General features: G+C 40.3%; 1 long non-coding RNA gene across 3 annotated transcripts in view; it reads right to left on the bottom strand.

Annotated features, from left to right (window-relative positions):
- LOC119622872 (uncharacterized) overlaps window positions 1-23,180 on the bottom strand; it is a 50,130-nt gene that overhangs the window by 6,367 nt on the left and 20,583 nt on the right. The window contains exons 4-5 of one of the 3 annotated variants that reach the window (XR_005239422.2): window positions 21,348-21,399; window positions 13,593-13,971 (exon numbers count right to left, since the gene is read on the bottom strand). This is a non-coding gene — a long non-coding RNA (uncharacterized lncRNA). Of the gene's footprint in view, window positions 1-13,592; window positions 13,972-21,246; window positions 21,400-23,180 lie in introns of those variants that run through there. The other 2 variants (XR_005239420.2, XR_012090048.1) reach the window with 2 other exon arrangements.

The raw sequence follows: 23,180 nt of genomic DNA, 5'->3' as shown, positions 1-23,180 counted from the left end.
TGTCCATTCTCTGGTTTTCTATTTATGTGTCTTCCTTATTAATTTGCAGATATACTTCATATATTTTGAATGTAAACCATTTATTGTACCTCTTCACTTACTTATAGATGTCATTTGGTACACAGGCATTCTTAATTTTAATGTACTCAATTTTTCTATTTTTATCATTTATATTTAGCAAAATGTATGTATCAATAAATTTTTCCTTGCCCAAAGAACATGAAGATACTTTGCTAGATGGCCTTCTAGAAGTCTTTTTTAACCATTCATATAGACCTGTAGTCCACCTGGAATTTATTTTCATCTAAGGTAAGAAGAGAATTTCTTTATTTTCCATGTGGATATAAAATCGAATCTAGTTTTTTGTTTTAAAACAAAAACACACACGTTTTTCTTCACTGTTCTTTAGGCTCACTTTTGTTATATACAACAAAAAAGCATCTGCAAAACACAGCACACACACACATTCTTATGTGTGTGCATTTTGTCTTTTCTGCTCTACTTTCAGGAAAGCAATACTGCTGAAACTACTACAACTGTATGTCGTAAATCTGTATGTTTATGGAGTATGTCCTCCTGATGCGCTGGCTCTTTTTAATATTCTATTGACAGCTCTAGGCCTTGTGTATTTCTATTCAAATTATAAAATCATTTTGTCAGTTTATACCCCAAAAAGACCTACTGAGATATTGAACCTGCATATCAACTTGTGGATAACTTCAAAATATTCCAACATTTCAATTTTTAAAATAATCCAATGCATAAATATAAATCATGCCTATTTTGTTTAGTATGCATTAGTTAATAGCAATCACATTTTATAGTTTTCTGTGTAGAGACATTCATATCATCGATTAGATTTTTTTCCTGGGAAAGTGGTATGTTTATGGTGTTATGTAGGTTATCTAAATTTTAATTTGTCTTTTTGTAGTTGATTTGCTTATATTGACTTCTATCCAGTGATGTGAAGCAAATATTCCTAAATTCACTTATTAATTCTCATAATTTACCTGAAGATTCCTCTAGATTTTCTATATCCATAATTGTGTTATCTCAGAATGAGAATTGCTTTGTTTCTTCCTTTTCAATGCATGCAACTATCGTTTCTTTTACTTGCCTTGCTACAGTTGTTAGAGGCCCCAGTAAAATGTTGAGAAGTTTAGTGCTAGAAGGCAGCCTTGTCTCCCTCCCAGTACCCAAGGGAAAACTTTGAACATTTCACCAGTAACTATGATGGTTGCTGTAAAATTTTTGTAAGCTTCTTTTATCAAATAAAGTTTCATTTTTTCTCTAGTTTCTAGGATTTTTATCATAAACAATTATTGAATTTTATCAAAATTTTTTCTCCAGTGATAAAAATGATAATATATAATTCCTCCTTTCTTATGTTAATATGGTGAATCACTGACTTTCTAATATAGAATTGTCTTTTATTGTAATGAACCAAATGGTATGGCATGTTAACTACATCAGTAGCTATCAATGTTTTCTTTATGAACATCTCCTCAAATTACCTAATTTGAATCTATAATCCACTTCCAAGTATTCAACAAGACTGCAGCTTTTTTCATCTTTTTATTTGCAATCTTAGAAGAAAGCAGCATATAGTTAGGTTACATCTAAGCATAGACAGACATTTTAAAGATTTAGAGTCTTTATAATTAGTGTGTTTACTGATATGATTGATTTTACATCTGCCATCTTACTATTTGCTTTATATTACGATTTCCACCTGCTCTGTCTTACCTTCAGTTTTTCTTCTTGCCTTATTTTGAATTGATGGAGTGGTTTTTATCCCATTTTTGCCTCTACTATTTTTGTAATTAGATATTCTTTTCTATCTTTTTAGTGGTTACCCTAGAGATTGTAGCAGGTATTCCTGACTTGGTAAAAGTCTCATAGTAATTTGCACCTCACCACTTGCCAGACAGTGCAAGAGACCTTTACACAATTTAAGGACATTTACCATCTCCTGACATCTTTTCTTTCCCCATAGGTTTCTGGGGAACAGGTGGTTTTTGGTTACATGAGTAAGTTTTTCAGTGGTGATTTGTGAGATTTTGGTGCGCCCATCACCCAAGCAGTATACACTGTACCCAATTTGTAGCCTTTTATCCGTCACCGCCCCCCGCCACCCTTCCCCCCAAGTCCCCAAAATCCATTGTATCATTCCTATGCCCTTTCATCCTCACAACTTAGCTCCCACTTATGAGTCACCATGGAATACTATTCAGCCATAAAAATGAACACATTTGCAGCAACCTCTCGTGACTTCTATGTCATTGTTGAAGAGAAATTTACTTACTGTCTGTAACTTTTTAACTTTAAAAATAATTTCAAACATACTAAAAAGTTGCATACTAGTACAGAGAAATATTGTATTCCTTTTACTTTAAACATTTTGCCACATTAGTTTTATCATTCTTTTCCTTGTCTTTGTAGATATTTTTTCGTGAGCAGTTTAAAAGTACTTGCATTCATTATGCCCCACGACTCATCAATACCTCAGTATACATTTTCAGTGAGGATGTTTTCTTACATAACTAAAATAAAGTTTAAAAATTCAGGAAATTTATTACAGATATACAATTTTAAATAGTCTACATTTAATATTTTAATATTGTCAATTATCCTTTATAGCATATTTTCCCCCACCACAGGATTCAGTCTGCAATGCCATATTCCATTTATCTTTTGTCTTTGTCCCTCTTTAATCTAGAATAGTTTCTTGTCATAAGATTGACAATTTGAACAATACAGATAAGATATTTCATATCTTCTCAGGGTATCCTGATCCAAAGATGCTTGATATCCATCTGCCCTTGGCCAATTTTGAGCAATTTATAATGAGAACTCTGACTTCCAAAAATATTAACACTTGTAATAATTTGCTCTAATCTACATTAAAATAGTTTCAGAATTGCTATAAACATGTCATACAAAACATTAACCTACTACTGAGAGCGCAAGATTTGATTAAAGGTCGTATTCTGAAGAATACAGTTTTGTAATCAAACTACTTCCAGTTACTTGCAATTGATGTTCCCCTTCACTGAGATTATAAAGGAGAGTTACATTCATCCATTGCTATTTGTATTCAGTTTTAGTTTTCCTTAAAATTGTCAATTTAATGTGATTTTGGAATATATACAATATTAACATATTTCCCAAACTCAAAACTGTTTGACATACCTAGAAAAGTAACTCTACTCTGGCCCTTCAACACCATTGATCCTACATCTTTTAATAATCAATTTTCTTGTCTTCTGGTTTATCCTTCTAGTGTTTTGTTAAAAGTGGAAGATATCATATATTTTGTAATTTCCCTCTCTTTCTTTACAAAGGTAGCATACTATATGTACTCTTTGACACTTTGCCTATTTTAATTAGCAGTATCTCTCAGAAAACACTATGAAGTCATTCATAGAGATCATTTTTATTCTCTTATCCAACTGTGTATTGTTCTTTTTGTGTAAGTGTCATTTTTTAGCTACTCTTCTATATTTGGACATTTAGGTAATTTCCAATATTTTGCAAGTATAAGCAATGCTTTTAATAATCTGTACATATGTACTTTTGTACTGTTAAAGGTGTGTTTTTAGAGTGTATTTCTAGGAAACAGGATTACTGGGTCAAAGGATAAATACATATTTTTTTCTTTTTTAGATATTGCCAAATCCCCCTCCATAAGGGTTGTTCACTTAGCTTTTCCACTGGTAAAGTATGAGTACCCACTTCACTAGAGACTTGCTAACAATTTATTGTCAAGCTTTTGAAATCTTGCCTATCTGTGCAGTTGTGCATTGATATTGTTATAATGTACATTTCTCTTATTATGCATGATGTTTAAGCATCTTTTCATGTTTTAAAAAATATAGTTTTACATCTCATATATATGTGTGTGTGTATATATATATATATACCTTGCCCATTTTATAGGACTTTTAGATTTTTTTTCACAATTTTAAATGTCCTTTATACATCAGGGATATTAGTTTCCTTATCTGTGATATATATTATAAAGATTGATTCAAGAGTATTCTTGATGTCATTTGCCATGAACATATTTTTCTTTTTAAGAAGTCAAATTAATCAATCCCTCACTGTTTTGTCGCCTGTAGATTAAGTTGTTGCTAGAAAGTCTTTCCCTATGCTGAGGTTTTGAAGTTTTTCACACATTATTTTCTATTATTGTATCTTTTCGCTCATTATCTCTGAACCTTTTGGAGTTTATCTCGTATGTATAGAATGAAGAATGAATATAATTTTATCTGTTTCCTAATGACTGTCCTGCTGGCCCAGCACCATTAATGAAGAGGTTCAATTTTGTCTAGTAATTTGACATGCCACGATCATATTCTGAACGTTCATGTGTAATTGGACCAATGTCTACAGTTTTCAACCTGACCTGCCAATCTGCTACTCTACATGCACCAGTGGCACAGCATTTTCATTCTGTGGCTTTGCTGTAATGTTTGCTGAAGTAATAATCCCTTATAATTCTTCCCTTTCAGTACTTGCCTAGTTATTCAAGTGTGTTTATTTTCCAGTACAAATGTTAGTATCAACTTGCCTAAGTCCAAGGGCAAAAGCTTATTGGTATTTTTGTTGGGATTACATGAAATTCATAAAGAAACAGGGAGTGTCATTTTTATGACATTTACACATCACAGAAAAATACAAGGATATCTGTTTTTCAAATTTATTTTCTATTTTTCAGGAACATTTCCCATTTTTCTTCATAGAGATTTTGAGCATTTCTGGTTTCTACAAGTTTGGTTGAATTCCCCTGAAAGACTATCTGGGCCTGATGTTTTTATGCAAAATATTCCTTGATAATTTTATCTAGTTTACTGTGGCGATGGGCCTGTTTAAACATTTCATTGCTGTTCGAATTGATTTTGGTAAACTCTGTTTTCCAAAAAAAGATCCATTTCACCAAAATTTCCAATCGTACTTACACAGATGCAAGCAAAGTAGTCACTTGTGATTCTTACATTTATTCTAGGCATTATTTCTCTCCCACTCCCCCTCTGGCACTTCCCCTCTCCTCTTTCTCTTTCCTCTCTCTCTCTCCCCTCATTGTGTGAGTCCCATTACAAGTATGTTAGATCTTTTTCAAATAACCAATATGTCTCCCATGTTCTTTTCTCTATTTTTTAATCCTTTTTTGCTTGAACTGTATCTAACTTCTTGCTAAACTCATCCTTTGAGTTAGTTTTTCTTCTGGATTTGTTAAATCACAGAATGTCCCCTTGGGACTTTCTTCAAACACTCTGTTCTCAGTTTTGTTTTTTATTTTCTTAGGCATATTAGCATAGTTATTTTTAGTCAATATATTATGATCACATTCCATAAGTTCCTTGTATGACTCTTTTCTGTGATGTCTTTCTTCTTTAGATCTCATAGTTTTCTGCCTGCGTACACCTGGTTGTTTTTGATTCACTGACTATAATTGTATATGAAAGACTGTACAATAATCTGCTTTCTCAGTTATTATTTGCTTCCACTTCTGGCAGGTGGCCAGCACACTAGCCACCTGCAGACAGTTTTATTTCAATCGTGGACTGAGATGATTCAAAGATGAGTTTCAGTCCCAGGGATAACTGGCCCATTTTGAGTTTGCCCTCACCCCTAAGGCCCAGACTTTCAGAGCTCACCCCAAGCTTGGGGTGGGAGGAGTGACCAGCCATGATAAGGCTTTTCACCACCTCCACCCTCCAACCCTTCTGGAATTGACAGAAACTGAAGAGGAAAAGCATCCCTAAATCTGGCTTGCCTTCCTTGTCTACTTCTTCCCCCGGGTGTTGGCTTTTTGTTCTCTGCAATTTGTTAGTCCTCCAACACCTTTCATAAAGTGTTTCTTTTTTTTTTTTTTTTTTTTTTTTTTTTTTGAGGTGGAGTCTCGCCCTGTCACCCAGGCTGGAGTGCAATGGCATGACCTTGGCTCACTGCAACCTCTACCTCCCAGGTTCAAATGATTCTCCTGACTCAGCCTCCAAGTAGCTGGGATTACAGGCGCCCACCAACACACCCAGCTAATTTTTGAATTTATAGTAGAGATGGGGCTTTACCGTGTTGGCCAGGCTGGTCTCAAACTCCTGACCTTGTGATCCACCTGCCTTGGCCTCCCAAAGTGCTGGGATTACAGGCATGAGCCACCGTGCCCAGCCAAATGTTTCTTATATTTTGCCAAGGAGAATGCATCTGAATTACTTAGTTTCCCAATATTGCAAATAGAAATAAATTTACATTTTGAATCAAACATGCATATGCCTTGCAGTAACATGGAATTTTAAAAATAAAATACTGAACTTCAGAGCAACATCATGCTTGAGGCCCAGCCCTGAAGGGTAAAAACCCAAAATGGTACATTATGCCTGCTCACCTCTCAGTGGGGATACTACTGTAGAAAAGTGTCAGAACCACTAATGTCTCCAGAGGCTGAGGATCACCAGCTGACTCTAGGACTTTTGTCTGAAGTAATTGAGAAGTAGGAGCATCCGTTGCAGAGACGGCAAACACGTCATCTTGATTCATCTATGAGGAATGGTCTAGGGCTGGCAAGACCAGGGCAGCTGTCTAGGAGTCTAGAGGAGACAACTGGCTGGCCTCTGGACATAGGGTTTCTGGGAGACAATTCTGGAAGCTCAAGTGAACACCGTCTCCAAAAGAGTTCAGTTTAGGAAATGTTGAGTCTGCACACATAGGAAGTACACAGTTGAGAGATCAACTCCTATGACAATACAACTGTGAGAATGAGTTTGGAGAAGGAAACAAGGCTTCCCTGCCTTGGAACTTCCTGCAAGCTCCCCTCAGGTAAAGCTATGGACCTGACACATTCTAACCTGTTTTACTTTGTTTAGGCCAACCGCAAATGTGAGCTGTAGCCCTGGAGAAAGGACCCAGACATGAAGAATCAGGGCATGGCAGGTGTGGGCTGGCTCACCCCACATACCTGCCACAGGACTGCATCACCCTGCTTGGCTCCCCAGCATCATCCTGTCCTGATTCAGCACACTTTTCCACTTCTCAGCTCATTGACTAACCGTACGATGAGCTCAAGAGAATGGAGCTCATCACAATGCCAAGCAGTGGCACAGTTTTATAGAGTGCACATGAAAAACACCTCATCAGATCTCAGTATCCTCTGCTGCAAACTGGGGATACCTAAAACCCTCCCTCACTTGTCTCACAGAGCTGGTGGGGACTAGGGTGATGGAGCAGAAAAGTGATTGATACTTGGGTCAGGACTAAAGAAGTTACCTAATATTACCGGTGGCATGAAACCATTCGTGATTCAGCTACTTCTCATAAATATTACAAGTGACCTCTTGGTCCGCCTAATTTTGTAACAATAAATGCCATATTACAGCCGTTCTTTTCTGGAAAGTATCTATTTGAGGTTTAGAAAATATGTATTCAATTTAAAGGAGCCAAATTTTATTATATTCCCAAGTCTGCTCTCTAAGTTTCTATTAAATTATTTTTAAGAGTGATAAAGAGAGAACAATTGTAATATGATTGGCTTGTACACAACTTTGGCCTTGGAAAATCCCTAAAAGTCCCTAAAATAAGCAAAGTGCAGTTTTTAACCCAAAATCCAAAGGAACAAAACAATTGTAGTGTTTATACGCACTGTGACCCCACTAGCCAATTAAACTCCTGATCGCCAGCAAATCTATTTATTTTTCTTTTTGTATTTGAGTAGAATGTAAACTGCAAAATGGCTTTGCTTTTTCATCTACATGAAAAAAATAAAATGTGCCTTGAAGCACATGCCATGTGGTGGTTCACCCTGGATCCATCCTTGCCACCTACATCAATCTGAATCACCTACCCCACATTAAGTGAGAGATTGGGATCACCTCCCCAGCTCCTGCCCACATTCTAAGGGAATTCAGTATCTGTGTAGGTGACACAGCCAAGATCCCCAGGACATGTCCCTGGATTTTCTCACCTACAATGATCTTCATTCCCCTCCATTAAGACTTTAGAAACCCCCATGCCTCAGGGCAGAAATTACAATTTAAAGTATCCCCAGCCCAAACAGATTGATTTAGTCCCTCCCATTGGGTGACGAGCGCAGTGCAGGTTGAACATAGCCCAGGAGGCAGAAACTCTGCCCTCTGGGGAGGGGAGAGTTGGGAGCAAGGACCCTTCTGCCAACTGCTGTCCCATGTGAAGGAGCCCAACAGGACTGATCTTCTGGCTTACTAAAGAAGGGATATCCAAGCGTGTAATCCCAGCACTTTGGGAGGCCGAGACCAGCAGATCACGAGGTCAGGAGATCGAGACCATCCTGGCTAACACGGTGAAACCCCATCTCAACTAAAAAATACAAAAAAAAAAAAAAAAAAAACTAGCCGGGCGAGGTGGCGGGCGCCTGTAGTCCCAGCTACTCAGGAGGCTGAGGCAGGAGAATGCCGTGAACCCGGGAGGCGGAGCTTGCAGTGAGCTGAGATCCGGCCACTGCACTCCAGCCTGGGCGACAGAGCGAGACTCCGTCTCAAAAAAAAAAAAAAAAAAAAAAAAAGAAAAAGAGGGATATCCAGACTTTTTTGTACACAAAATCTGTTTATTCAAGGTTGGTTCCATTAAAAGGCAAAACAACCTAGACAGTAGCAAAAGGGTGCTGTGGTCCAAACTAAATAGATGGGCCCTGATTCTCAACTTCCAGTCTCTGCTTTCAGCTTCTTCCTATCTCAGGGCTGCCCCATCCATGAAATTCAGAACTCTGCCATCCTTCTTGGGTGGCCACTGCCTATCCTTCTTGCCCAGTTGCTCTGTTTGTTCTTGAGCCTCATCCAGACAGAGGCTTTGGCTCTGCCTCCTTCCCAGTCTCTCTGCCACCTGTCTCCACGTGGCCCCCCAGGCCTTACACCTGGAGGCATCACTTCAGTCGCTCCTGGGCCCTCCATCTCTCCCGGATCTGTCCTAACCTGTGCACCTGTCCACTGACAGCAGCCTTCCAGGTGCCTTACCCCGCTGTGTTCCTTGGCTGGAGTTCTCTCAAGAACAGATATGTGTGCCTCAGTGTCTACCAGGCCTTGTAGAAGGAATGTACTGTGTTCTGAATGTCTGTGTCCCCCAGAATTCATATATTAACATCCTTACTCCCAAGGTGATAGTATTAGGAGGTGAGGCCTCTGGGGATGATTAAGTCTTGAGGATGGAGCCTCATGAATGGGTCAACATCCTTGTAAAAGAGACTCCAGAGAGCTTCCTCACCCCTTCCACCATGTGACAACACAGCGAGAAGGCACTGTCTATGAACCAAGAGTCCTCGCCAGATGCTAAATCTGCTAGTGTCTTGATTTTGAACTTCCCAGTCTTCAAAACTGTAAGAAATACATTTCTGTTGTTTATAAACCATCCCATTTACAGGAATTTTTTATAGCAGCCCGAATGGACTAAAGGCATGAAGGAAGATATTTTCCAATTATTCTAAAAAATAAGATTTGAGATCAGACCAACCATTCACTAACCTGTTGCGCAATGACAAGTTACTTAATCTCTAAGCCTCAGTTTTCTCATCTATAAATGGGAGCAATATGAGATAGCCCAGAGTTGCTATGAAGAGCAAATGATCTATAGCAGTCCCTAGGCACAGCACATAAAGCATAGAAGCATCCAGCCACCTTTTACTATTATTACTGTTGTTGTTATCCTAAATGTAATCAGTGAGGGATGTCTTGCTTTCCCACCCTGTGATTTCACATTGGCAACCTTCAGTCTGCTACAATCTCTTCTCTCAGTAATGGGCTGTGGACATGCAACACCAGCAGGAAGCAGCTTCTCTAAGGCTCTACGACAGGCTGGGCACCAGGGGCACAGCTGGGATGTGGCACTCTTCCTCCCTTAGGTTTTCAGGCTAGTGAGGACCAGCTATTTCACACACAGCCTGTCAGAAAGATACACAAAGTGGCCTGCTGGCCCATTCTCTTGCTGGTCCTGCAAACAGGAAGCTGGAGAATCACTCTAAAGAGATTGGGATTGATTCTCTTGGCCCACACCATAAAATGAGAAGTCCTCACTGCGTGGACATCAAAGCACACAGGGGCCAGGTGCTTCTCAACTACGTAATTCTCTATGCCCCTCCATGTTTGAAAGAGGTGCAGGAGTGAATCCAAGGAAGGATGACCAGGGTCTTTATGAGAGAGGTGATGGGGCGTGAATGCAAACATGGATAAGGCCTGAACCCCCCTTGGATTCTGGGAGCACAGAGTCCTGGGAGCAGACAGGATGGCAGGAAAGCATCACACCTCTAGAGCCAGACTGCTTGGGTTTGTTTTATTTTTCCCAGCCCAATTGAGATGCATTGGACAGGAGGAAACAGTATATATTGAAGGCATATATGTGATGATTTGATATATGTACATACCGTGAATTGATCACTACAATCAAGCTACTTAACATATCCATAATCTCACACAGTTACCTTTTGTGTGGGGTGAGGGTTGGTGGGAACATTTAAGATCTACTCTCTTAGCAAATTTCAAGCATACAATATATTATTATTAACCATAGTCACCACGCTGTACATTAGATCCCCAGAACTTATTCATCTTATAACTGCAACTTGGTACCCTTTGACCAACATCTTCCCAGCCCCAGTCCCAGCCCCAGCCCCTGGCAAACTACCATTCTACTCTCTGTGTCTATGAGTTCCATTTATTTCCAATTCACATATAAGTGAGATCATTGACTCCTTGGGTTTAAATTCTGGCTCTGATCCTTCCATATGTGTGACCCTTGGCAAGTGCATACCTAGCTGTCAACTTCTCCTCTGTCAAGGGGTGATAATGTGGATAGCACTGCCTAAAAATATTGTTGCAAGAATTAGGTAAAATAATACGAACAACATGCTTAGCACTGCCCCTGGTACATAGCAAGTTCTGGATCGATGTTCTCTATTTTTATTAGTAAAGATGTACATGAATGCAGAATTACAGCACAAATGATAATGACCATGGGGCTGCACCAAACATTGTATTAATAGAATAAAAGGGGAGCAAGTGCATTGAGGATGAGATGATTCAGTTGGAGATGCAGATGATGGTGTATAAGGATGAGAATTTGCCAAGTGGCAAATAACAGGGAATGTTCCAGTGGGAGCAAGGAGCATGCACAAAGTACAGAAATATGCACGGTTGTTCTCCACCTCACCCTGTGAGTTTTAACAAAGGAAACAATCCCCTGACAGCTTGGCAGATGGAAAGCAGCAACTATCAGCCAAGATTAGCCAGGAGTTGGTTACAAGGCCTCTATAAGACTTTAAGAGAGGGATCCAAGCCTTGGCAATTGTGCAGTTGAGCTATTTAAAAAATAGTTACTTTCATAATATGGCATGTGGTGACGTCACTTCCATTTTTCACTAGCTGAGTTAATGTTCTGTTGCTGGATGTTAGGCCTGGTTTTCCCCCAACCCCTGCAGAAAGGAAGGCTGAGTCCACACTCAACCCACACTCAAGGGGCCACTGTCTGGCGATGAAAGCAGTCTGAGGCACAGCAGTCTCTCCTAGAATCATTGTGTGTTGGCTCTGTGCCGGTGTGCCCCAGACTGATCAGGGTACCTTCAGCTTCCTTGAAAACACCAAGACACAGACCAAAGCTTTGAGAAAACATACAACTTTTTAATTGCTTTTATTCTTACCTGCATTTAAACTCCAGGTGCCCTACTCTTATTTTTGTCTTTTTTCTGTCCCCATTATTATGATTCCATAACCCATACTTATTAAACCAACTTATTCATCTCACATCAGACTAGATGTTTTTCCTTTCACAAAAGTTTTGCAATGAGTTACTGGAAAGCGCACCTTTGTCAGGTGACATGGAAAGTGTGGGTGGGTGTAACCACAGACCCGCACACGATTGCCCGCCGTGGGGGACATCAGGCCCGGATGCTCTTCTCCCTGGGAGTCCTGGGCACACAGGAATTGAGAATTTCTTCTCTCCAGTGGTGAGACTGCAACATATCAACCTTCAGTCCATGCCCAGGCAGGGGATGAGGAGCAGTAAATTTAGGGGTCTGAACAATGTATTCTTTGGCAACGTCTTCTGTGTTCCTAATTCCTTCCAGCAGGTTTTCATCAAGGATAGAGCCATTTCAGCCAACCAGTCAGGCCAGATGGGCAGAAGTTCCCAGCGACTGTATCATAACTGCTGAACCCAAAGCTGCTCCCTTGTGACCAGCCTGCTCCCCTGTTCAGGCCACCTGCAGGTGTCTCTGACCTCTGTTGGGACTCAGGCAGGATGGGGCAGCCCTAAGCAAAAGGTTTGAATTCAGAGTCCACCAATTCTTGGCTGTAACTCCTAGAGAAAGTTCATCGCTGTGCTGTCAATTTCTTCACTTGAAAGGGGAAATTTTCTGCATCACAGGATTTCTGTAAAATGCATGTGAAAATACACACCGAGTAGGTGGTACATTTTTATGATTTACATTTTTTTTCTTTTTTTTATTATCATACTTTAAGTTCTAGGGTACATGTGCACAACGTACAGGTTTGTTACATATGTATACATGTGCCATGCTGCTGTGCTGCACCCGTTAACTTGTCATTTACATTAGGTATATCTCCTAATGCTACCCCCCTCCCCCACAACAGACCCCAATGTGTGATGTTCCCCTTCCTGTGTCCAAGTGTTCTCATTGTTCAATTCCCACCTGAGTGAGAAGATGCAGTGTTTGGTTTTCTGTCCTTGCAATAGTTTGCTCAGAATGATGGTTTCTTGTTTCATCCATGTCCCTATAAAGGACATGAACTCATCCTTTTTTATGGCTGCATAGTATTCAAATTTTATACAACTACCATATTCAATTAAACTGTGATTCCAGTGGGTGTCTTAGTCAGATCAGAATGCTATAACAAAACACCACAGACTGGGTAACTTCAACAACAGAAATTTATTCCTTATAGTTTGGGAAGCTGGAAGATCAAGATCAAGGTACTGGTTAACTCAGTTCCTAGTGAGGGCTCCCTGCCCAGTTTATGGAAGGCTGCCTTTTCACTGAGCCCTCACACAGTGGAGAGAGAGATCACGTCCCTTGGGTCTCTTTTCATAAGGGCACTAATCTTATTCATGAGGACTCCACCTTCCGGAAATAATTACTTCCTAAAAACCTCACCTCCTCATATCATCGTATTGATGGGTACGGCTTCAACTTGTGAATTTTGAAAGGACACGAACGTTTGGTCCATAGCAGTGGCCAGAAAGTAAAAGTGGGTGGGAAAGAACGAGCCTCAAAAAGAATTCTGATGCCTGCGAATCTATTCTTGACATTACTTCCTTCTCTGTTGGCAGCATTATTCAACCCCATGACTTCTAAATTGTTTGCCAGCCCAGATTTCCCTCCCAGTGATGAAAATCACATGCTAAAGGGACCCTCATGCCTCTGGTGAGTGAAACCAGAAACACACACCATCCTTGGCACAGTTTTCATATGGCCAGCATGGCTGTGACCGAAGCCCCTATCCCCAGGCAGTGAAACAAGCCAGGGCAGACAAAGGACGCAGCAAGGCATGGGCAGGTCTCAAGTGCGTCAGGGTCAAGGTTAGGGCCTGCTTCCTCTGCACACTGCACAAGGAATCTGGGATATATTTGGCGCTCGGTAAACTCGAATTTTCTTTTTTATTTTTCTTTTTTTTATTATTATTATACTTTAAGTTCTAGGGTACATGTGCACAACGTGCAGGTTTGTTACATATGTATACTTGTGCCATGTTGGTGTGCTGCACCCTCAACTCATCAGCACCCATCAACTCATCATTTACATCAGGTATAACTCCCAATGCAATCCTTCCCCTCCCCCCCCTCCCCATAATAGGCCCTGGTGTGTGATGTTCCCCTTCCAGAGTCCAGGTGATCTCATTGTTAAATTCCCACCTATGAGTGAGAACATGCGGTGTTTGGTTTTCTGTTCTTGTGATAGTTTGCTGAGAATGATGGTTTCCAGCTGCATCCATGTCCCTACAAAGGACACAAATTCATCCTTTTTTATGGCTGCATAGTATTCCATGGTGTATATGTGCCACATTTTCTTAATCCAGTCTGTCACTGATGGACATTTGGGTTGATTCCAAGTCTTTGCTATTGTGAATAGTGCCGCAATAAACATACGTGTGCATGTACCTCTATAGCAGCATGATTTATAATAAACTCGGATTTTCTATGTGAACGATTTAAATGAGTCCCTGCTGCAAGAGCACACTGTTTCCACACTTGCTGTTCTTTTGGTTGGACAACCACTGTTCACTTTCACATCTCCCTGGTCTGCCATTGCCTTAGGAGGCCTGTGTTGGTCCCTGGCAGAGAGACACCCTCACTGTTAGGGTCCTGGAGCACTGGAACCTTCCTCTCATAGGACCCATCACACTCTAGTGAAACAGCATGGGACCTCTGTGTCTCTTGGGACAGGAACTCCATGGCAGGCTTCCCTTGCAGGATGATGGATCACTGTGGGCTGATGGAGTATTATACAAGGGAATAAGGCACTGATTCTGTTTGAGCTGATCAGGGAAATGTTTGTGGAGACACCTTGAGGAGCTTATCGAATCAGAATGAGTTTTCCAAATAGACCAGAAAGATAACAAAGTCCCGTGGAAGAAAGAACAGGCGTAAAGAGCCAGTGGTGTGCGATGGCCCCTGCATTTGGAGACTGGCAGAAGTTTAATGTGGCTGGAGTAGCAGGCAAATGTGCCAAAGCAGATTTGCACAGGAGGCGGTACAAGACCAGTCATGTTCATCATGCCTAATGTGATTCTGACCCAGGGTCAATCCCAGCAGAGACCTGGCAATGACCAGAGACATTCCTGGTCATCACAACTAGGGAAGTGCTACTGGCATCCAGGGATGCTGTTAACAGCCTACAGTGCACAGGGCAGCCTCCCACAACAAAGTTATCCTGCCCCAAATGTCCACGGTGCTGAGGTTAAGAAACCCTCTACTCCTGCCAGGGGGTATTAACACAGGACTGATCTCGCCATGGCCATTGGGGGCCTTCGTGGTCCCAGCTGTGAGGGCCAGAGGACAGGAGAAAAAAAATGCAATGGGGTAGAGCTGAAATAAGGCTTGTGCTTTCTGGGCTCTGGCCCAGTGATAAGCCACTGTGTCCTCTGCCTCACCTGAAGGGGCTGCACCAGGAGCAGGAAGCCTGGCCACAGCCTTCTGGTCAGGTCTTGGCTGTGGCTACAGTCCATTTAAAACATTTTGTGAGCCTAGCTTTCCTCAGTGCCACTGACCTTCTTGCACTCCTTATGAAATATAAACTCTGTGTCTGTGCTCTGCTGAGTTCAGTGATGGCCCTGCAGGAAGAGAGGGAGTATTGAGGAGGCCCTCAGGGGCAGGCACAGTGGGGAGGAGAGGCATGATGGCAGGGCCCAGCTCACACAGAGTGCTGACAGTTAACAGACTCTCCTACAACCCAAGAGGCATCTGTTCCCATTCAGAGGCAAGGATGCTGAGGACCTGACCACACCAATGATTGGTTGAGGGTCACCCATGTTAGTGGATGAAGCCGGAGGCCCAAACACCAACATCAATTCAAAGTGGGCCTTGAATCACCTGGGACCACTCATGATGTCCTGTAACAGCATAAGCAAACTCATTCTTCATTTGATTGGTAGAAAAAGATTCTGAACTGTAGCAGGAAAGAGAATCATTCTCACACTTGATTAAAATACAATTGCTAGCTGAAATCGGCAGTAGAGTTTTCGAACTCTTATATGGACGTTGGAAGAGAAAGAAAGGCCAACAGAATAGTAAAAAGACTCTGGGATGCATGAAAACAAATTATAAACATACTTAATTTTTATTTAATTTGATAAGCAATCCTCTAATTCTTGGAACTTTAGAAAGTCACTCCTGGGAGTAATCATGTTTGTAGAATAGGTAGTAACTCACCTTTAGTTATTTCTTCTGATAACAAATCACATTTTTGAGTCACAAACCAATATGTGTCTCTAACTCATTAGTGTGTGTTATTTTGTCTTTGAAAGACCCAGAGATCTTCCCTGCATACTCTGCTTATTGATGAGGACATTGATAATGACTTGGAGGAGTTCATTTTACCTTTGAAGGACTGGCCAATAGAAGCAATTTAAATGTGAGTTGTTCTCACTCAATTTAGTTAACACTTGTTTCATAAGGACTAAGATTACAAAGCTGACATTTATTTTATGTCAAATAACCACAGAAACCTATGCACTAATAGCTTCCTTCATGCTGCTACAGTTGAATGATGGTGAATAATGCCAGCAAAAAAATCTCTCTTGGAGATTATGTGGGGATGTAATCAATGCAAGACTAGGTCCCCGAAAAATAGAATAATTAAGTTGTGGCTTTTATTGCACTTTCATTCTCATTGCGGCCTGGATCAATGTCAAAAAATTATGAATGAGCATAATGCCTGGCACATAAAAGGTGTTTAATAAATACCTGTGAATAAATAAATAATATAAAGCCATGTGCTATTGCAAGCCTTGGACTTGGATGTCCTGGATTTTTACACTAGCTAGCACTGGGACTGGCTAACTAAGTCAGTTTAGGGGACCTACTTCACTGTTCTGAGTCTCACTTGTGCAGATGTGTACCAAGAACTTTAGACTTGGTTAGACCACCATCAAGTTTATTGAGAGCCTTCTAAGTGTATGAGCCTATGGTATCCACTTTAAATATATATAAATACATCCACTTTAAATATATATATTATCTTCACCTTTTCTAATTGTTTGCTACAAATATAAAAATGTCTTCCTTCTCCTAATACAGTTATGATTCTCAATGAAAGTAGAGATCAAGGTGCAGCTACTAGCTGTGCCAAGTGGAAAAATGCATTCGAACATAAAATTCAGCCATAAGGGTGTGGCTTGCAGAAACCTCATCTGAGGATACAAAAATACAAAACTAGAAACAGAAACTTTTTAGCTTTTTAGCTGAGAAGTGAATGAATTGAAAGAATCAAGGAATTGCTCCCACCCTTGTACACAGACACACACACACACACACACACACACACCTGCAGGGGAAGTATAGTTGTCTCTACTCTCTTCCCACTGCTTTATGCACTGGCCTCTTTGCCATAGTAGTCATTCTAAAATTATTTTTAAAAACTGTAAAATTACTCCCTAACCACTCCCTAGCATGAGGCTCCTCTTTGCCTCTGCATTTTGGGGAGGGAGTTTTTTTTCTCTTCTTGCCACCTATCAAAACTCCATCAGAAACTTTTTCTCGCCCTATGACTCCCTCTCTCATCCTCCCATACACACAGTTTCTGCTGTTCTTTATGAGAAAGCTGCCGGTGCTTTGTAGGAGAGATTTGAGGAGGTCTCAGTGAGAAGGCCGCCATTATTCAGCTTTGTATTCCTTGAACCAAGCAAGAAACTGGGCTCATGTCAAGTGTTCATGGAATGCATGCATTAAATGGAGTGTGTGGCAAGAACACACTCGTATTTCCCGTGCCCGGTGATAGTTATGGGGTGATTGAAAGGTCTTGGGATTGCCTGTGTGCCCAGTGAGAGTCTAACCCATTTCACACAGCAAAGAAAATATCCATTATCTGACCTCCCACCTTCCTTTCTGCAAGATTTTGGAGGGAGGACAGAGGTATAAAGAATATAGATGTTTTAAAACCATGACTTTGAACAGGACAGAGAGAAGAGAGTCTTTTTAAGTCAGAAGCTTGTTAAATTATAGCCGCTACTTCTCAGTACTGAGCTTTGGATTTCATTCATTCATTCAACCATGCAGCAAGATTTATTAAGCACAATCTGGGACAGGGTTTATATTAGTTGTTGGGGCGAAGGGATGACTAAAATATGGTTCGTCATCAACGTATCTACCAGAAGACGGAAAATGAGAACGATGCACATGTGCTGAGACTGAGCATGATCAAAGCTTGAGAGGGAATAGTCAGCGCTGTAAGCAGAGCAACACAATGGATGCACCAGCAACACAATGGATGCACGAGCAACAAAGATCAATCCTACCTGTGTTATTTTAAAACTGTATGAGTAGATTATTCTAACATTATCTGGTTTACATAGCATTATTACCTAATATTAAGGAAATTAATTGGCTAAAGAAAAAAAGAAATCTTGGCCTCATTGAAAGGAAAAATTCCCTTGTCCCCTCGCAGGGCTTGCAACCACGGGTGTGGCTGCCTTTTTCGGTGGCCCGCTGCTCAAACCTCTAGGGGGAGCATGCAGACGGGCAGGTTGTGGGGCTCCAACCCATGGCAGTGTCTAGGAGCGGATGTTTACAGCTCCTGAAGTCCCAGTGGGTGTGTGTTACAGGGTGCTCTTTTAGTTTTGCCTTCTGTAGGCGGCTTGTGTAAACCAGCTCAATTAGACCCTTTGGCTTATCGCAAGGACAGAGAGCTTTCTGTATCCCGGGGTTCTTGCCTTGGTGTACCAGAAAAATTAGATCACACATGGGCTTGGAGAATGAGTGCAAGGTGTTAGTCAGTGGAAAGAGCCCTCAGCCCATGGGGGAGCCAGAAGGGAGATGGAGTGGGAATGTGGTTTTCCCCTCGAGTCGGGCTGCTCAGTGGCCGGGCTCTCCTCTGACCATCCTGGTCAAACTTAGTGTCGTTCTGCCAGTCGATGGCCTGCCAGTGTTCTGGCACTGTTGGGGTGTTGTTACGCTGGTGCATTCCTCTCGACATCCAGCCGCTTGTGTTTTCTTCCACTGGTGTGTGCCTCTCAGTGTCCAGCGGCTTATGTCTGTGCCCACTAAGGTCTCGGGGTTTTTACAGGCACAGGATGGGGCATGGTGGGCCAGGGTGGTCTTGGGAAATGCAACATTTGGACGGTAAGGCAGGAGTGTCTGTCCTTACTTATGTCCCTGGGCACAGGCCCAGGGCTGGAGCCCTCACCAGGGACCCGCCCTTCTCCTCCCAGCACTTCCCTGCCCCGCTCCAGTATCATCATGACACCATCAGGTGGTGTTGAACTACACTCAGCACATCCAATAGTAGCCAACTCCAGCCTCCACTTGCAACCAAGAAGTCTAACACCTCCTCAGCTTCTCCTCTGACAACACTGGATCATACGTGGTCATCTGGTATGCTGGTTTCATATGCTGAAGGGCCGAGAGCAGGAAAGAACAGAAGCCCCAGACAGAATTTCTAATAACTATACTGCCAAACCCAAACGACACCAGAGAAAGGATTTGTTTTTCACATGGAGCTCTAAAGTATTTTTCTCAATGCTTATGACTACCCTTTTATCTAAAAGCCTCACTTGGCCACATCAGAGGGTGATTCCCGAGTAGCTGAGACTGTTGACCCTGGATTGTACTGGGCCATCTCCCCAGAAGGTCTTCTGTCCTGGGAGCTTCCTGACTCACCTTCTCAAGGAAACAAGCTCCCATGACTACACCCTCATGTATTTCGGTGCACTGTCTTATAGTGACTATATTCAATGGAGAAACTGCCTGAGGAATTGGAGGATGTCTCAAGACGTCCTTGACACATATCAGTAAGGGAGCTGGGTTATTACTGCAGGTGGAAAAAGACAGGCAGTTGCCTTCCCACATTCCCAGCAGGTGACATGACCATTTTCTCTATGGAGAAACCAAAAGTAATCAAAAAATGTATTGCCTTCCTTGTCATCATCTTATTATTCCTTTTGAGTATATCTTCTATATAATGTTAGAATCATCTTATGAGTTTAAATAAAGAACACAGAATACTGATACTTGACTCTAGGGAGAGATCAATATATTGGTAAATATCCTGCATATTTTTGCTAGACATTTTCCTGGTATTTTATATGATACTAGACTATTATCAATGACTTATCTTCATCTTTTCTAGTTGTTTGCTACAAATATAAAAATGCAAATAATTGGCTGTATCTCTCCTTCTTTCTCTCCTCTTTGCCTCCTTCGCATCTTCAACCCTCACTAGAAAGGGGCCAACTGATCTCCACCTCTTCTATAATCCATTGACATTTCTTCCAAATCATTCCCCAAATCATTCTTCAGAAACAGCTGTCTGTCTCTACAAGCCCTAATGATATCTCCATCATCAAGTTCAGTGGCCTCGTGTCAGCTCATGTCCATGCCTTCCTCACTTTCTCTGACTTATCTGATATTGTTGACTGGTCTCTTCTCTTGTCTTCTGGTAATCCATTCTCAATTGTGCCCCTTATCTCTCTGACTGCCTTTCACCAGTCTCTAACTCTCTTTCTTAAACATAGTTCAACCCAGGAACTCATCCTCTCTCCTGTTCTGGTGCTCAAGTCTTGAGTGTTGATTGTTCTAAATGATTTGAATGAGACTGCAATGGTTTTAACTGGTATTTGTGCTACATCTATGTTTTTACATTCAACCAAGCATATATTATAGACGATAAAAGGTGAATTTCAAAATAAAGTCTTCAAGGATATTTTGCACTTGGACTAAACATCTATACTTCACGTTACAAATTCACACTCTAGTTCTATTTAGATATATTTTGGTGGGAACTTTTCAGAAGCATCCTAGACAATCAAATTTTCATTGTTCATATTGTAATAGGAAATCCAGACTCAACACTCCCCCTCCCCAATTCTGTTCCTTCTATATTCACACTATTTTCAATCAAACTGAACTTGGGCATATCCAACATGATCCTGACTGGAGTCATGAATATTGAGAGAGAGCCATAACAGTCTACACTGGGTGGCCTGAAACATGTCATTCATGTGTATGAATACATAGATTTGATTCCCTTTTAGCCAATTTTTGAAACTAAATGAAATGTCAAACAGCAAGGTCTTGCTGTGAACTCCCATGGGGGTGAAATAAGCATGAGAGAATCAAGCTAGGATAGAATTGGAGAGACACATTCCGTTAATTTTTAAATGGTTTCATTTGCCTATTATACTTGTAAATAACATATTTAAACTCAGAATGCTCATGAGGAAAACTTGCCTTCTAATTAATAACTCACATTGGGATAATATTCTTGCTTGGAATTTAAAATCTTCTCTCTTGGACTTTTACCAAACATAAGAAATTTTATTCCAAGAGATAATTTTTGCATAATGATGTATTTTCAAAGAAATACAATAATACTCATTACATCTCTTCCAGATGCAATATGCCAGAACCAGCACCATCATTTCAGAGTGATACTGTCACATGCCCACTCAAACAAAATAAAACTTCCATCTGGGCAGATAATTTGGTTAAAATAAGAACTTTACTGATGAGTGCTTGCTTTATGTGTGCAAACTCTTTCCAGAAATATACGAAGGGGAATGTTACATTTTAGTGCTTATAAATAGAGAGAGCCATCTTCTTTGATTTATTGCTTGTTTGCAATGTTATTATGTTTACTTGTTAGAAATGACAGTACTTACTGGACATCCTGGATAGTGTCCATGCCAGCAGTTTCACATCCATTAGTCAGGGCTAAAGAAAGTATGAGATACATGAGAATGTCTTAATTGAACTCCAACACAATCATTCTGTTGCTGTTGTCATTTTAACTTTTTCTTCACTCGAAAATATATGAGTGTTATAATTTTATTACAACCAGATTTTTTTCCATTTTATCTGTGATGAGGTCATAAAGGTTGTCTAGCTCTAACCACATTTTCAACTATGAGCTCAATAATATTTGAGAAAGTCTAAATTTTTAACTATCGAACTATAAACCTTTGAAAATGTTTTCAACTTTTAAAATTTTAATCAATTTTCAGAAAATCAAAAGTCAAAAAAATGTTCCAGTATGAGTTGCCAAAGCTAGAATTCCATCCAGACTGGCATAAACTAAAGTAACTAATGAACTTGAATTAGAACAGAACTGAAAAATGCACTGGTTCAACTCCACGGCACAGCTCCTCTATTTTGTTCTGGGCTCTCTGTTACAAAATAAAATAAAATGCTGAATTTGACTTCAGAGTCTATTTTTATTTAGCATTTCACAACCTTACACACACACACATACACACACTATTGGGCTAGAAATAAAATCCTGCTTTGGTTTGATTTCATGTTGACAAATCCTCACCCATTTATCCCCTAGTCTTTCCCCGGTCAATCTGAAAGAGATATTTTCTCTGTCTCTGTCTCTCTCTCTGTCTCTTTCCCCACCTACTTCCATCAGCATAACCTTCACTCCAACCCCCATGTTCATCAATTTTTGTCATTTTTTATACTATTTTAATTTTATTTATATCTTTTGTGTATTTTATGTAGTATACATTTCTAATTTATTATAGTTTTAGAATCTTATCAAAAGAGAATTTATATTTAATATTCTAGCTTTTTTAACTTTCTATGATTCATCCATATTGTATATAGTTTAGTTTATTTATCTTTCTCCTTTTTAAGATTCATTTGTGTGACTATACTACAGTTTATTCATTCATTCTTCTAGAAGAACATTTGAGTTATGCCCAACACTTCTCTATGAATTTTCTCATACATTGTGTTGTGTACAAGGCTTTCTCTTGGGTAGATACGGAATTCCTATGTGGTAGGATGTGTGGATGTCCAGCCCTACACAGTGACATTAACCTGTTTTCTAGAAAGTCTCTATGATATACCAACCTAACAGCAGTGAATAATAGGTCCTCCCCATCCTTGATAAGCAGACACTTTCCAGCTTTGCTAGTCAAATGAATGTGAAATAGGGTCACATTGTGGGTTTGATTTGCATTTTCTTTATCAACAATCATGTTGATTTTTTTCAGACATCTATTAGAAATTGGTACTTTCTCTTCTGTGTGTTGAATACCAATGGCTTTTTTGTGTGTGGTTTGTACTTTCTCTAGTGATGTTCAGAATTTTTTAAATTTGTTTTCAATACTGACTTTTCATCAGTTATGTGTTTGTTGAGAATATCTTCTCCCAGTTTTTAAAATGTCTTTTCATGTTTTTTAATTTTAAAAAATCTTATTTTGAGACAGGATCTCACTACGTTGCCCAGGCTGGCCTGGAACTCCTGGGCTCAAGCGTTCCTCCCACCTCAGTCCCCACTATAGCTGGGATTACAGGCAGGTAATGCCATGTGCAGCAGTCTTCATGTTTGGGAAGTGGTTCATGAAAGTTTTCATTTTCAGTACAGTCAATTTTATTAAGTATTATATAGCCTATATTTAAGTATTTTGTTTAAAATGACTTTTGCTACGTAAGGACTAAAATATTTATCCATATTTTCTTGTGAAACTTTTACAGTTTTACTTCTT

The sequence above is a fragment of the Chlorocebus sabaeus genome, chromosome 21, assembly GCF_047675955.1.
Source record: "Chlorocebus sabaeus isolate Y175 chromosome 21, mChlSab1.0.hap1, whole genome shotgun sequence".
NCBI classification, from domain to species: Eukaryota; Metazoa; Chordata; class Mammalia; order Primates; family Cercopithecidae; genus Chlorocebus; species Chlorocebus sabaeus.
This window is presented reverse-complemented; position numbering and strand designations above follow the sequence as displayed.